The sequence below is a fragment of the Aquila chrysaetos genome, chromosome 4 (assembly GCF_900496995.4).
Source record: "Aquila chrysaetos chrysaetos chromosome 4, bAquChr1.4, whole genome shotgun sequence".
NCBI lineage: Eukaryota > Metazoa > Chordata > Aves > Accipitriformes > Accipitridae > Aquila > Aquila chrysaetos.
In genome coordinates, this window is record NC_044007.1 from 25,911,697 (window position 1) to 25,928,591 (window position 16,895).

At 43.1% G+C, this 16,895-nt stretch overlaps 1 protein-coding gene across 6 annotated transcripts in view; it reads right to left on the reverse strand.

The window, feature by feature from the left end:
- The window catches only part of PLEKHF2 (pleckstrin homology and FYVE domain containing 2), a 38,241-nt gene that overhangs the window by 13,878 nt on the left and 7,468 nt on the right, over positions 1-16,895 (reverse strand). Inside the window, exon 1 of one of the 6 annotated variants that reach the window (XM_030012890.1) lies at positions 8,546-8,601. The exons of 1 other annotated variant lie outside the window; for it this stretch is intronic. The gene's annotated coding sequence lies outside the window, so the exon portion shown is untranslated. Of the gene's footprint in view, positions 1-2,092; positions 2,393-7,810; positions 8,129-8,476; positions 8,602-16,895 lie in introns of those variants that run through there. 4 more of the 6 variants (XM_041122810.1, XM_041122811.1, XM_041122813.1 and 1 more) reach the window with 4 other exon arrangements.

A 16,895-nucleotide genomic window follows, 5' to 3' on the forward strand; every position in this document is an offset into this window, starting at 1 on the left:
TGTAAACAGAAAGACTAGCTCCCACGTCCCAAATGAGTTGTAATGCTAAATAATCACAGAGGAGATCTGAGGAAAATAAAGGCATGCGGAAGCGGGCTGCCCCACCAGACCAGTTCAGCCAGTTTGCAGCCCGCCCTGCATGAAGGGTGAGAGGAACCACCTTGGCCATAATGCCACGTGCCATAATGCCAGCACCCCTGCTCCAAGCAAGAAACATGTGGCACCCATTAAAGAGGCACAGAAATCCAGCATTGCTGAGTCCCAAAGCTGTTCCCACTGCCTTCTCCCACTTGGCAGTAACAGAAAATATGAAAGATGGAAACCCAAGCAGTACTAAACAATTCGTACCACAGGGAAGTGTTCAGGAGAGCCTCAATCCACTCCTAGACCAACTGGAAGTAGTTGTACTTCCCTTCTGTCCCCAGCTTCACTGGAAAAAGTCCCTGAATGCCTCTTAGGGAAGACAAGACCTCACTGCAGAAGCCCAGGTGCAACATCTGTATAAGAGATCCAGCTTTTTAATGAAATCAGCTGCTTATTACCACTGTCAGGGTCCTATTTATAATAAACCATGGTAGCTGATATTGTTTTTGTCTCCTGGCATGATACAGATAGAGCTGCTGCTGGGAAGGAATATGCAATTCTCCATCCCCTACCTGGTAGTCAAGCATTGCAGTAGAGAGCAACTTCCTAAACTGATTTCATCTCTGTGTCCTTACCCTTCTTTCAACAAGCTGAGAGCTCCCCAAGCACCAATACAGGCTTACATGGCTCTGAACAGCACTTGGTGAAACACGGTACTGCCAGCCGAACTGCTGCTATTTCGATGAGAAAATTCTTAATGCCTTTCAAGATGCGAAAGGGGACGTAGCCAGCACATGCACGTGGACACCAGGTTAATGGCTCGAATTAAAGGAATTTAAAAAAAAAAAAGAAGCAACCACCACAGCACACAGCCACACAACCTCGCAAGCTTGAGTTCTGCAAATAGAGGTGAACAGGCAGGCCTGACCCACCGTGAACAGTGTTTCCAATTTGACATCAAACTCATCTGTCAAAGCACAGAAAGCAAGATCCAGGCAGCTATGGGCATATCAAATACTTGCAGCTGTCAGCATACTGAAATGGGTATAAGTAAAAAGGCTGAGTTTTTGTATGTTTATATATATATATAAAAATATATAAAACCAAACTATATATTTATAAACTATATAACACACATGTGCCCTTTTAAATTAATCAACAAACAATTAACTGAAAAAAGCCCAATATTCAGATCAAATCTTTGCTGTCATGGGAAAATACCCTAGTGTTTCAACCTTCCATTTGCCTGTATTTAGGAGCACTAGCAATGGTTAGCTTAGCCTCTGGTGCTAGCAAACTGCATCTTTCATCTTAACCAAAACACTGGGAACACAGACCAGAATAGTTTCAAAACCAGCTTCCACATATCTTGAGCCCAAAAAAGTTCAAGTTCCTTCTGAAGTTCTCTGCAGATTTGAGTAGCTAAAAGCCATCAGAAGAACAGCAGGCAACAGACCAACACCTTAGAAATGCACCAGAAGAGTCAAGGGCAGAGGACAGGAGCCTGGGATCCCACTCTGGCTCAACAAGCTCCAGCAGACACAAACCCCCCGTGCTGGTCCAGTGCCTAAAGGATCACTCCTCCAGGCTGTGATACCAAACACTGGAATACGTTTTTTGTGTTTACAATTTAATGTTTCCCTACTCCAGTTGTTTAGCTGTTTGAAGAGTCTCTCTCAGCAAATGTTATTTTCTAGTTTGGCAGCAGTGACTTACCCCTCCCTTCCAGGCTGCCTGGACACGCGCCGGGTGTGCCCTTCCCATCTGATACGCTGCCTGCGAAGGAACGGCCTAACTGGTGACAGCCCACTTCAGCACTCGTCTGGGTATCTGGGCTAGCAAATAACTTGACATATACAAATACTACCACACTTAACGTTAAATGGACATTGGGTCAGGGACATGAAAAAATCAATGAAAAGGATCTGACTAATTTCAGAGCAAGCCAGATCCTGCCTTAAGTGTTGCCAACCCAGCACAATGAAGAGAATCCACAGAATCAACGTACCTTTTCAATCTTGAAATAGACTTATTTAAATTCTTTCAGGGAGGGCACACAGCATCATTAGTATAGACAAAACAGATCCAGATACAGCTGTTCTAGAAGAAGCATTGCCAAGTCCATCTTGCAACCAGTTCTCCAAAACCAGATTGTTGTGTGGTTTGTTGTTGTTACAGATTATTGTATTTAGAGCACACACGGAGGCAACTTGCTAACAGCCAGCTAGACTGTCTCTCAGTCCATGTGAAAAAGAGGATTTGGTCTTCAGTGACTGAAATAAATAGTATTTGCCAGCATGCTTCTTGCAGCATCTTTAACCTACAAGTAGAGAACATTTACAGAAGGATTTCCATGTGTATCTCTTATACGCAAGTATACACTAAAAATAGCACCTCCTAGATTTCAGAGCACCTGCATGGTTTAGCTCTTGAGAGCTACCAGAAGAGCTACATGTTCAAATGAGCTTCCTCCAGTTAACAGAATTTTATTTTCCCTTTCTTCATGAATGCACACCTATGACACATCTGACTGTTGACTGGCTTATGTCTTTTTACTATGCACAGGTACTTAAAACTGCCAGTGTTTAAAAAAAAAGTTTTCTGTTTTAAGTTTTCTTTAGTTTACTTTTATTACCATTATGAGAGAAGTTACTGAATTTTACTAACAGTCTAACAAGAACTAGACTATAGGTAATTGATTATAGCATGACCAAGCTATAGAGTTATCAAGTAGTCAAAGCCAGGCAAGAGCCATTAACTTCCTACAAATAACTGCAACACAAAAGGACTTTTGCTTTTAGCTAGCCGTGTTTTGAAACAGAGCAAAGTTTTCCCATGCAGTCTCACAATTTACAAGCACAGCAGCACCACCACATCATCACCATTTCATTTTTATTATATCAATATTATTTTCATATGCGTCCTTTAAATTCAGATATCCTATTATAGGAAAAGAAGCTGCACAATAGAGAGGTTTCTTTTACCAGCTCAGTAATTCCAAGGTTTTCCACAAAACTAAACAAGACACAAGCCAAATAAAACAACACTTAACCTCCTTCTCTGACAAGGTGCAATCACCTCAACTTTCTGCTGCTCTTGACCTAAAGTTACTTAAATGTCCACTTTAGGGAGCAACCCTAATACTATATTATACTGTAGAAATACTTTCAGTAGGTCAGGCAGCTGGCCACTACCTAACAGGGTCAGACAAAGCACTGCTGCAGCACATTTTCAATATTACAGTAGGAAAACCAGAATATTTAGACATACTTAGTTCCTTAAAATGCTTAACTCCTTTAAAAAAAAAAAAAAAAAAAAGCCAAACAAATTCTACCACTAGTTCACCACCAAGAACAGACTAAGGGCATGGCTGGCTGCAGGGAATCTTTTTCCTACCATTTGAACCTCCTGAAAGAAGTTGCTCAAATTGGTACCAAAAAATGGCTCAAGCCCCATGCACACAGCAGGGCTGTCATCAGGCTGCAAACCACCAGCCCAGCAGAAGCCAGGGGCTCGCAGGCAGCAGAAACACAGCTTGGGGCTTGGAATCAAACCACATGTGATTTTCGGTAAGCTGGACAACACTGAAGTGCTGCAATCATGGACCTGTCACTGTCACCCCCCCCAGCAATATTTAAAATGTATTTATCTAGCAATATTTAAAATACATAAGCCAAGTGCTGAATTGCTCTTTCTTGAGCAAGGGACATAAGCCCTTTTTTATAACAAATGCTGCTACCTGGTGACATATGGGTGGACAGTGAAGGTCTAGAAAACCGTCATCTGACAGCTATCAACAAAAGCCAAAAGGAAAGCTTTAACAATGATAGTGTAAATAGAATTTGTCAGTCTTCAATGTAACCAGCTTTTCAGCCATAACCTGTGTGTTAAAAGGGCAGTTCACTTGCCTCCATGCTGCCAACCTAGATCAGAATTGGGGGGGGGGGGGGGGTGAAATCACTGTCACACACAGCTTTCAGAACAGAAGTACACCGAAAATCAGTCTCAGAAGTTTTACATTACCAAGTACTGACAGCTAAGTCAGGAGAAATTTAAAGCAGAAGGGGGAGGGGAAAAAAAAAAAAAAAAGTCATTTCCTGAAAGAACCCCGTAATCACAGCGGCTTACTGTAGGTGGCCTTCCTGGGAAATGCACTCACTGGCCTTTTTCCCTTTTATTGCTTGTCAAATGTGCTTGATGCATTTTAAAGTTATATGGAAAGCACTTGGAGTACAGACATCAGAGCACTCAGCACAACCCAGTCCTCAGAGTGCAATAAACAGCGTCCAGAATACCGCAGGGGCTCGTGGTCCACGTGATTCTCATCCAACAGACCTTTTTCCTTTGCTCTTAGGCCCTTACTGCTGCAGCAAAGACGACACAATCTAGATGAAACTTTGAAAACTGCACAAAGGTTTGCACTGAAGTTAACCTGCACAGCTCACTGTTCCAAGAAAGATGCTATCTGACAACCTGAACAGCAGCGTGTACAGTACACTCTTTAATATTAATTTACATTAACAAATTATGCGTACACTTTAGAAATGTAAATGTCAAAGAACGTGCTGTAACTCTTCCTTTTGCAGAAGGCATATTAAGTACTTAAAAGCAAAACAGTTACCTCTAGATGATATGTTTGAGGTAAAAGAGATATCTAGTGAAAGCTAAAGCTGCCGATAGAAAGATCAGATACATCACTATCTAGCAACACCCCTGTATCTGTTAGAATCAGTACAACTTCTCAAGAGATTGCATTTCAACACAGTAACTAGTTGCTTGCATGTCATCTTACTACATTCAGGAATGGGGGGGGGGGGGGGGGGAAGTGGTGGAGAGAGAACATTCCTGTATTTGAAATCCTTAACTTTCAACTGTTTTTTCTTCTTTTACACTTATACAAAATGCCAAAATCCTACTATATTACATAAACAATATGCTTAACACTGTTTTATTGTAAAATGTAATGATGCAAAGAGGAAAAAGCAAGCCACTCTCTTCCAAATAATTTTAAAATCCTTACATTAATTACAATCACTAATAGACTAAAAAAAAAAAAAAAAAACCCAAAACAAACCACCATCGTTACATCCAAGGCAGCAGCACTCTTACCTATTTATGCAACTTTAAAAAACCAAAGTAAACGTATGAGTGCATTTTTGACTATGTAGTATTAAAGCAGCAGGCCGAAAAACATGAAGTACTCTTCTGTTCAATAACACTTCTGGACAATAGTATTTATTTTCATAAAAGGAGAACCTTTGTCCTACAACTCTCAGCCAAGCCACTTCTCATGTGAGCAGACTCATTTATTTCAACAGGACTACTCAGGTGGCTCAGAGTTTGCCCGACTCTACTTGCTAACACAGTTGTCATCACATCTTATATCTTATGACAATGCTAAAATAATCTTTAGTATGGTAAACATGTTCTACCACACCTATCTACAAAGTAACTTTTCACCCCCTCAACTGTAAAAACAAGTCCTCCGCTAAATCATGAACACTAAAGTTATTCTACAACAGCAAACTTTGCATTTGCTGCATAGGGAGAAAGTTTTAAATACACGGTTCTATTTCAAAGGCCTATTTTTGCACCTTATGTATTCTCTTTCAGAACAATTCCCAGATTATCACACTTCCATCAAATCACTGAATTATTAATCATTGAAAGTGGCAAAATATACATATACAAGCATCATCTATATTTTTTTTAAAAAAATTACATAAATTAAATGGAAAAGTAAGCTTGAATATTAACAGAGCTTGGACTAAGTCACAAGTATACCTTTAGAACTTGAATCAGTACAGAGTAAGGTTTAATTTCTAGATACAAAAACCAAGAAGTTAACTAACTTTCTTACCTACCAACAGCTAAGAAACGTATACATTGTTAATGCTGGGGTTTTCTTATTTGACATCACCCGCTAATAAATGGCCTTTAAGAACAAAAACTTGCATGCTATTTGTTTGCTTGACCACCACTTCCAACATTTTAGCTAACAGACCCATTCTCAGAAAATTACATCTGCAAGTATTAAAAACTTCAACTCTCCGTCATCTTCGTGCCATGTTTTGACCTAAGCTTTCACTTTTAACACCTCTAGCCCTCTTTGGTGAAGAAGTTACCAAAAATGCTGCAAGTGTAACGAAACCAGCATTTGTACCCTGCCTCTACTGCCCTCACTTGGCTCTCAGCGGGGTAAATGAGATGTGCCAAGCTCCATCATATCACCCCCCACGTGAATCTGCAGTTCCATCTCTACTGCTCTGAAACCTTCCCACATCCACTCACCACAATGGTGAAACCTAAAAGTCACCATGCCATTTGAATATAACAACCATTTTACCGATGATAATTTTTGTAAGCTAAAGGGCTTCAGGATGTTACAGGTAGATCTTCTGTTAGTCCAGGGATGTACGTAATACTAGAGTTAAGTCTCAGCCCATAATTTGAGGGAAACAGAATGCAGCTCTTGCTAAAGAATGATTTCATCACTGCATCTACTGAAAACTTGCTTCCAGATGAAAAAGACACTACTCTGTCTCTTTCTAGAGGATACAGCAGAGGAAGCTCTGATCCAGCTTCTCCAGCTCCAAATTTCTAACCACTGGTTTTCATTTAGCATTTAAGGGACTTCCTCTATGTGGGTTTCTATACAGAGAAAAACTCATAGACACTCCAAAAGGCACATGGATGATTTGCATTCAGAAGTAAGAATTTGGATCTCAGGCTCACGATGCTTCACTTTCACTGCTGTTTTCAACATAAGCAGCATGGCAGTAAAACACCTGGGAAAATGTTATTTAGCAAACTGAGCTGATATACATGACATTTAACTACACAGAGATTCTTATTTCTGACTTAATTAGTCAACGGTATTCAGATTACATAGGTTAAAAGCAAGAATATTGCCTACTGAGCTAAAGAACCGATTCCTTTCCTCATGTTGATGACTGCATACAAAGCAAAACACCTGTAGGATCTCAGCACTGATTACACTGCCACCTTTAAATACTTCCCTCCTTTCAGATAGCCATCCCTAAAATAATTCAATATACATGTTTTAGAACTTGGAAGCTGAGTTCTCTTTATTTCAGAAGAGAAAAAGGAATTAGCCATTTCAGTTCTAAAACCAATTCCAGTGTTGTGGGTTTGATTTTAGACTCTCTTTGCCTACTGTATTAACCTCATCTGAACTTAAGCTGTTAGGCACATTGCAGCCTCGAATGCAGCGTTTGTCAAATATGCATCAACCCCTACAGTAACCACTCAGCACACCAGACACCAGACAGCCAGGGTTAGGACTCATCAATGCTTCTGGAACCACTCTCATCAATTCAACCAAAAGGCAGGCAAAGGAGTCCTTGATCTCTGGTTAAGGATATACCAACTCGTTTCGGTTATCAACAACTATGGCACTGACGATTCACGTCAAAACTTGAGCTACAGCTGTTTCTCTTCGCAGGGACAAAGACGATGCCAAGATGCTCTGCTCGGCAGACTCACTCAGCACTTTCCTGCTGTGATGAGCATTTTTGCCATTTACGAATACGGGTGTCTATGCACATAGTATTTCAAATGAGGCGAGAGGAAAAACATGTGGCTGTCTTTTCCCGAGCCGCTTTCAGACAACAGCTTATGTGCCACATATATCTTAAGCAGACCGGTCACGCTCCTCTCCAAAATATGCGAGTTTCACAGAAAAACAAAACAAACAAAACAGCACCTCATGCTCGCAGCCGCACCGCTCGGGGTTCCACAGCCTTTTTTTTTTTTTTTTTTTTTTTAACCACAGCATCAAACCTTTTCAGGCGACTCGCTCCGAGAACGACGAGGAGTTTAAGACGGCGGGCGAAGGCGGGGGCGAAGGCTCGGGCGGGCGGAGGGCTGCCCCGCGGGGCCCGCCGGGGAAGGAAGCGCCCTCCGCCCCGTCCCGTCCCGCCGCCCCAAGGCGAGCGGCGGCCGCCGCCGCCCGGGCCTCGGCGCCAGTCACGAGTCGGGGACTTTCAGGCACTTATGTAACGCAGCGGGGCCGCCGCTGCTGTTCGTTCCCCCCCGCCTCCCCATCCCCGAAGGCGAGCTGGTTTCCCAGGCCCCGCAACTCCCTCAGCGCCCCGGGACAAGCCCGCGCCCGCCGCCCCTCGCCTCCCCGGGTCCTTCCCGCCCCGCCGCCTCCCTCCCGGCGGGAAGCGGCGCTGCCCCCGCGGACGGCCGGGAGCGCCCCGGCCCCGCGGCGGGACGGCCCCGCACGGCGGCCGCCAGCGGAGCCCGGCGCCGCCTCCCGCCGGGCGAGCTCCTTCCCCGCCAGGCAGCCCCCGGCTCCCAACATGGCCGCGGAAAAGCGGCCGGAGCCCCGGCGGCGAAGGGCTCCGCGAGGAAAAGTTTCCCTCTCCCTCCGCCGACCGGCCCCGGCGGCCGAACACCCGCCACCTGGGTACGCGGCCGGGCCCGCGCTGCTCACCCGGCGCGCTCCGCTCCGGCTCCCGCCCCAGCGCCCGGCCGCCGCCAGCCCCGCCGCCCTCTCCCCGCACCGCCGCGGTCATACACCCCGCCGCCGCCGGGGGACGGGCTCCGGGACACCGCCCGCGCGGGGCGGGGCCGCCGCCATCTTGGGAGGAGCCGGTCGGCGGGAAGGGCTGAGGCGGCGCCGGCGGCGGGCGGCTGTACCGCGGGGCTGGCCGCGGGAAGCCGCCCCGCGTGGGGACAGCAGGAGCGGGCCCGGCGCTTCTCAACCCACGAGTGGCACCCAGTGGAAAAGGGATTCGCAGGACGCGAGATAGTTACCTCCGTTTTGGTTTGTTTTTTTTTAAAAACCCACGTTTCCGTTCTTTGTGCACCATCCCGGGTCCGTGCTTTATGTCCGTGGCTCCAAGCGTGCTCTCCCAGAAGTAAATAAGGACGGCCGCGTTTTTCATTACCTCTCTCTGCATAAACCTTTCATAGCACACGGGAGCGAGTTGTTAGCGTCTTTTAGTTCGAAGCGTTGCCGGTCAGCTTGGAGAAACTACGGCAGGTCTGCTCGTACGGCCCCCCCCCCCCCCGAAACGCTGCCGGGGTCGTAAAGACAAGGAGCCCCTTCCCTCCTCCGTATTCTCATTTTTAGTGTCTACCCATCAAGTCATCCAGAGCAGCGTTTTCCAAATCTAGCCGGCCGATCAGCAGCTAACCTGGTCCTTCTAAGACTTCCAGGCGTTGACGGGTGCCACCGGAGCGGGAGGGTGGCTGGGGTGTTCTGGGGAGCTGCGGAGGGGGAGAGAAGGGGGCACAGCTCCCCTGTCGCGATGGTAGCACTGCTATGGTGCTGCTCCGGTGCCGAAGTCTGTGCTTTGGAAAATGGCCCGAGGGGCTTTTTTTTAAGAAAGTTTCACTTACATGCAATATAGCGGAGTTTCGTTTTCCAGATTTCACATTATTGGGCAACAATGTGGCTGGCTTTTCTCGGGAAAAAAAATAGAGTAGTTAGGCAGTGGGACTTTCCAGTGGTAATAATGAACCTACTGAAGTTTCTGAATTTCCTCTGAATTTTTTATCTCAGCTCAGACAGGGACACGGATAGGCGAGAGCCACATCACCGAGCTAGGTCTCTCCGGCTGCGGGAGAGGGACACGCGGAAGGGAGCAGGATGTGGAGGGCTGAGCACGCGTGTCCTCCCACCCCTCAGCGTGGCAGCCTGGCCGTCTGCTTCTCCCCTCAAACCCACCCAGCCCTCAGCCCGACCCGAATGCTGCCCTAAGGGGTTCCTGAAGGACAGAAGTGAAGGAATGGCACCCTTTCACTGTTGTGACAGACGTAGTTTCTGGACGTGGGGCACATTCAAAAGCTTCTGTGTGGGGGTGTGACAAGTGACATGGACAGCTGTAAAAGACCACTAACATATGTTCAGATATGCTCCCAGCTCCATGAGTGAATTTCCTACAGACCCAAAGCAAGCAGGGCTGCTGAACCCACATCGCTTCTGCAAGTAACAGATCTGACCCCTTCCCATGGACCCTGATAAAGAGCGAAGGAATGGTGCTAAGGAGAAAGAGCCTGGTGAAGGGGAGCAAATCTCCCGCCAAGACAAGAAACCCATGGTGAGCCACTTGGATTCTATGCAGAAAGCAAGCAATAGCTAGAAGACCGAATGTGCATGAAAAACATTTTTTATTAATGCTTTTTCTTTCTCTAAATAATATTGTGGTAGCTTTTTAAGTTCTGATATAGACCCATGTATGTTGCCTGTCAACAACAATTTTATTTTTTAGAGCGTTTCTGCAAAATATGTGAGTTTTCTTTATCACTCTTATCACTTCCTCGCTCCTTTTTGGCATCTGTTCATTTTGTTGTAGACAAAAATAGAAGGGGGAAAAACCCCAACAAATAAAAGCTCCATAATGCTCAAAAGAGACCACTCTGTTCTTGAAAATCAACAGCAGCCATAAGAAGTGGTGTTTGACGTCTGTTTAATTTTGTGCCCTGTCCGCAACAGTGACCGCTAGTGGAGGCTTAAGAAAAACAAGTAAAAATAGAGCTATTACGTATTTATCTCATTAACTGAGCCTCTAGTAACTTCTTTTTGAGGGGGAGGGACGAATGTGGGCTTGAGGTGATAAAGGCTGCAATTGATATGCTCCTTAATAGACACCAATGGATAACGAATACCTAAATTTATCTAATTCCTTTTTTCACCTTCATACCATCATGTCTTAATTTATTTATTGTTTGAAAATTCATTATTCAATGATTGAATGATTCAATTCATTAGTTCAAATAAGTTAACTTATATATTATCTATAAACATACCTTACTAAAATTTTGCCACCATCTATTTCTATTCATTCTACAGGATCCAGCACACCTAAGAGTATAGCTTGTATTCGGAAAATTATTATGCCTGCTTGCTAACCTTTGAGCAGTTAGTTCTTGGCAAACCCACCACAGCCAACTAAGCAGCTAACTAGAGCCAAAGATGAACTGTGGAAACTTGCTGTTAATCATTTCTGAACACCTTGGTTCTCTAAACAGAACTCAGGTCAACAAGTGTTTTACCTTCAGTTGGGTCAACATAGGGTTAGAATTTTACTCTTGGCATAGGAAAAAAAAAAATTGTTAGTAGCGAAGGGACCACAGTTGCAATGGAAATAGCTGAGTGACAAATAAAGATTCTCACACCATTTTTATGGAACTGCATTTAACACTCGTAAAATTGATATATTATGGTTCTTATTTTCCATGTAACATTAATGAGAAGAGGCAGTCAAAAGCACATAATTGAGTAATTGGCTTTAAGCACTTCCCTTTTAAAATGAAAACATGTAAATGTATGGGCATATATTTTTTTTTCTGTGAAAAAGCACAACATTTGTCTATTTCATATATTATAAACAACATGTCCAGTGAAACAGGACCATGTGTAATTTTATATAATTTTAAAATATTTTGTCAAGCTTATGTTAGTAACATGAATTTCTGGCTGTTAACTATCTTCCAAAAAGATTTGTTGCAAAGGTTTTGAGAGTTGCATTAAAAGTACGTATACTTTTAGCGTAGTGAAGAGCTTGCACTGATGCATTATTATGAGAGCCAGTATCATCTGTACATGTACAATAGAAACTAAACCTGGGACTCAACTGCAAGACCACAAATTGATTCCCAACCTCTCAGGGTTAAAATTGCTTAAGTAAGTTCTGTAAATTTAGCCCCAAGCTGTGAATTTGAATTCAGATGGTTATCTGTAGTTTTTGTCTCAGTTTTTGGTTGAGCTCTGTCCATGTAGAACTATTACCAGAGTTTAACATTTTAACCTACCTTAAAAGCTAAATTGCAAGTTGATAGGTTATTTTTGAAGTGAGATCAAGACAGACTGCATGGCAGTGCTTTTTCTTTCTGCCCCGCTGCCGTACATACCATACCGATGAGACTCAGCAATAACCATTTAACACTGTATCTTAACAAATAACAGAGCCAGAAAGGCTCAAGCCAAGCTCATTTTCTGATAGATCGCTTCTCTGACACTGACAGAAAGGGATCCCTGGTTTTGAGACAGTAAGGATTTCTGCTCACCATCTGTATATTCAAAATCTCTTTGGAACTACTTGAGGGCAATTTCTGATCGGCCAAGGGAAAACTAACAAAATCCATCATCTGTACTCTGAGTTTTCATATGATGAGAATTCATCATAACCAAGAGGCTGCACTCATTGTACACCTAAGGTATGAAAGAATTTGGCAAAGAAGTAGCCACAACAAGCATCGCCTTTCCCTAGAAATAATGTTTACAACAGAAATTCATATAAACATAGAACAACCTTTTATTTATTTGGTATTCGTCCCATTTCCATTGCAGAAACTCAGTTCTCTTCCAAGTAGCGTTCTTCTTCCTCCGCTTCCACAGCCAAACTGCTAGCCAACAGCCTGAGAAAAAAGGGCTCAGAAGCTGAACCAGAAATAACTCTTCATTTCCTAGGGATGGGTGTGTCTTGTTCTGTCCCTCAAATATTCATGTCATTTTTAACTTTAGCTTTCATTAAATAATCCATAACGCTGAACTCTAAATTTGCACTGTTGAAAGCAAAAGATGATTCTCTACTCCTTATTAGAAATTAGTCTGATAAGATAGATTTTTTTTAAAGCAAAAACTTCAATAGGTGCTAAGTTTTGTACTTTTTGGCTTTCCAAGTGCCATAAAGGCATAGCATTTTTGCAGTTCAAAGCATATTACCTTACTAAAAGTTTAGACTATAGGATTTGTTAAGCATACAAATCATATTAATCTGGCTTTGTGGAGGGTTCTACAAAACACTGAAGGAGTTCGGTCCCACATGTTTATTTCCAAATAAACCATTTGCCGAAATGTGGAATTCTACCCTTAAACTGTCCTGGTCAGAGCTATGGTTTAAGAGGATGAACTCCTGTGTTCAGCTTGGGTAGTAACAAGCAATAGCTCAATTAAGAAAGCATGGATGGACAAATCTTTAGGGTGCTTTTACATCTCCTGATCTTAGAAGACAACAAACAGATGTTATGCTGTATTTGAATCTCTGGGGATTTTTAAGCAATGATAAGAGTGTCTGACCGTGGACTGGCAGGGAAGGAGTTTCAGACCTCCGTCCCTCCAGGAGTGGTTTGCAATGAAGCTTCGCAACAGACTGAGGCCCAAATCCACACCTTTAACGCACATAAACGCCGAGTTCCCAGTCCCAGAAGTGGACACCAGAGCTTGTTGCTCTCCTCTGGGAGGTGACAGATACAACTGCTAGGCCTGTACGGTCACGGTCCCTCTCACCTCTCTCCAAACGCATTGTGAATCCAGTGCTGCACCGTGGAGTAACTCCCATGGAAAAAGCTGAGTGACACAGAGCAGCCTATTTACATCTCCGATAGCTTCAGGTTAGCTATCTCCTGGTGGATAAGGCGCCCTTCTGCATGACAAGGCCTTGAAAGTGCTACAAGCTAGAGGGAAGCTGGGTTGGGGTCTCCGTTCTTGGGATGCCCGTGAAGGACGGCAGCCACGGCTGTATTCTGTGAAAGGCCAGCCATGCTGTTATGTCCTTGGCTTGCCGAGGGGCTCAACAGGCCTCCTAGAAGGACACTGTCTATCCAGAGCCTGTACAATGTGGTAATGAGAGAAACATCAGACTACCCATACTGGGACACCACTGAGCCTGCCCAGAGACACAGCCGCAGGCACCTCACAGACTTGAAAGACAGGGGTCTGTAAAGATTAGTGGCAGCTGTTGGGCAGCAGAATTACTTGCACTGTGATTTTAGATTTATGGGGTGAATTTCTCCTCTGCCTCACATTAGCTGCTGATGTCCTTCACTTACACTACACAAAAAGCAGTATTTGCAGGCAGGCAGATTTCATGCAACTTCTGCAGCTGCAGTTCAGACCTCTCATTTCCAAACACTGCATCAGTTATGAAGCCCCTTACGCATGTCTACATTAGGCCAGCCCTCCTATGGAGTTTGGGGTTGGGGGGTGGTATTTTTTTTAAGAGTGAAAAATACATGGGGGAGTCTGACTGAATCTGGGAATCTTTAGATTTGTACAGAGTGAAAACAGCAGCCAACCTTTGCTTAGTCTTTTTGGTTAGAAAAGAGACCAGACTTTAAAGCCAGAATGCCACATACAAAGGCTTTGTTGAAGGAACATGGTCTTTCCGACACTGAAGAAGCCCAAGAGTTATATCTTAACTATTTTTCTTTCCCCTTCACTTAATTTTATGCTTATTTAAACATGGCAATCTAAATAGGCATCGATGCCCTAGACCACAATGTTTTGCTCTGCCTGGGGTAACTAAAGAAGGTGTGAAATTACAAAATCTAAGCTGTCACACTTTGCCTTAATGATTATATGCAGTAATATGTAAAGGAAGAGCATCTAGATACGCTCTGGCAAAACTAGACATGCGCTCTGAATTTTTAAGCGTTTGAGGGTTTGGGTTTTTTAAAAAAACTACAGACTGACAGAAGTCTAAACAATCTCCCCATCCTAGCCCCAACATTCTGGCTTTGATTCTCCAGAGCACTGTGATTCTGATGTAGAAAACCATACGAGATGGATCAGCATACAAAATTTCTCCTCCCTATCACAGCCCCTCTACCGTTGGCACAGATTAAAGACCGAGCAGTAGGAGGCAGCAAACATGATGACAGTCACTACATGACTGAGAATCACCTGTGGATGTATTGCTCTCCTTGCTCCACTGGCAACCCAGTATGATTTAAAACATCCTTTATGTTGCTTTAAAATAATCCTGGAGAATAGCTGTAAATCCTGAAAAACTGAAAGCAGAAATTATTTTGAGTCCTTTCCGTCATCTTCGTAAACTATAATAAATTATAAATTCCAAATCTGACAATTAAAAAAAAATCCTGTTATTTAATGCATAACATAATACATTTAGGCATAATATTTCATCTATAAAATGGGTAACTGGATGCTACAGCTATAGTTGATTCTGCTTATAGAGGGACTGGTACTTTAATTACTTCCCAGGGTCCCTTTCAGCCCTATTTTTATGATGCTGTACTGAGTATCTGAGTGAAATCATCAAGATGTTTGCATAACACATCTGTATGCCTAATTGACGTGATTTGTGCCTGCTAAGATACTGCCCATAGGGAAAAGCAAACAGAAGACACCTATCTGTGGCTATTTGGGAAAAGACAATCTTTCAAACTATTAGAGCAAGTTGTCAGTGAATATGAAGGTTAAGTGGGCACACTGATTCATTAGGTGCTTAGAAATATGTTTAGGCTGATGAACTACAACTGAGCTAATTTAATAAAAGGACAAATCAAGTAGAGCTAAAGTAACAAAAACGTCATCTTGTCACACACTGCCTACCTGCAACTTGAAATAAGCTGCGGATTTTGTGCATTATGTGCAACAACAACAACAACAACAACAACAAAAAAAAGGGATTTCTGGTTTTAGGCAAATTCCAGCCTTCTGGATAGTGACTGACAGTTAGAGCTTTACATATTTTTTTTTAATTCCTTTGGAGTCTCCAGATTAATAAAATAGAAAGTTTGAACGGCCTGAATAAGAAGGGAGTGTGCTCAGCCTAAGACGCATAGAGCGAAATAATCCTTGGCTCCAGACAGCAGTGCCTGGGTAGCTGCTCCTAGGCATTATGGCAGGTTGTACAGGAGTAGCTACCACTTTCAAGTTGTCTTCTACTGCTGACCTGACAAAAACCCCTCAACCACTTACTACTGCGCAATTAAAGGTTTCAGAAGTTCCCCCTCTAGCATGAAGAAAACCAGCATCTTCCTTTGAAGACTCCCAGCCTTTTTATCCATGAAACAGAAATGCACATCCATCCTGCCTTTCTGACTTCATGCAGATACAGAGAATCTAAAAAAATCCATAGATTAACCCACTGAATATATAACTTGCCCCTATCGGAGCAGAATGCTAAACACCGTTTGCTTCAGCTGATAACATAAATCAGTGAATGACTATCTGCGTATTGTTGCCTGTCTATAAAGGCAAATACCAATCAACATATGGCCTGAAGCATAAAGGACTGCTTGTATATTTTGTCCTGATTTATGTATCTGTGGATGTTATTTATCACAATTTTTTACTGGATCAACTTCAATGGATTCAATGTGGTTGAGGGTCAGCCACATTAAAAAAAACCAAAAAAACCCAACTGTAGACTTAGAGCAAGATTCATGAAAGCTGAAAAAAAAGATGGAGATGTTTTGAGATAGCAAGACAAATGTAGTTTTGAGAATGTACAATTGCCATCAGCAAATGCAATGGAAAACAGGTTCTGAGAACATTCAGCGTAACACTGTAACCCCTTCTAAATCCTTTTATAACTAAACCTTTGTCGTTCTTAATGTGGCATCAGAGCAGTAACAAAAAAAAAATGCATACTATTTTTGCAGACTGATCATAATCATCTAAATGGTTCCTTTTGTATCTTCCTTTGAAAAACACAAAGACAAAAGTGGTTTTGAAAAACACAAAGACAAAAGTGCACAGCCCTCCCCTTCAGCAGTATAGCAGTTCCTACATTTATGGCTGGAAAGCATTTTCTGGTACTGTTCAACGTTTTGACACTAGGGAGGACCAAAATAAGATGCAGATATTCAAATGCTAAGCTGTGAGGGAAACAGGGACAATCTGGGGGATGCATTTCTCAAAAACAATGATTGAAATTTCTGCATTTTTCCTTGAAAATTAATCTTTTCTTTGGTTTGCTTTTACTAAGCACCATTATATGGCTAAGTGGGAAACCAATTAAACTGCAAGACTACTAGGCAAGTGATGTCTGATGTGTTTCAATTCATTCAGGACTTTTGATACCGCA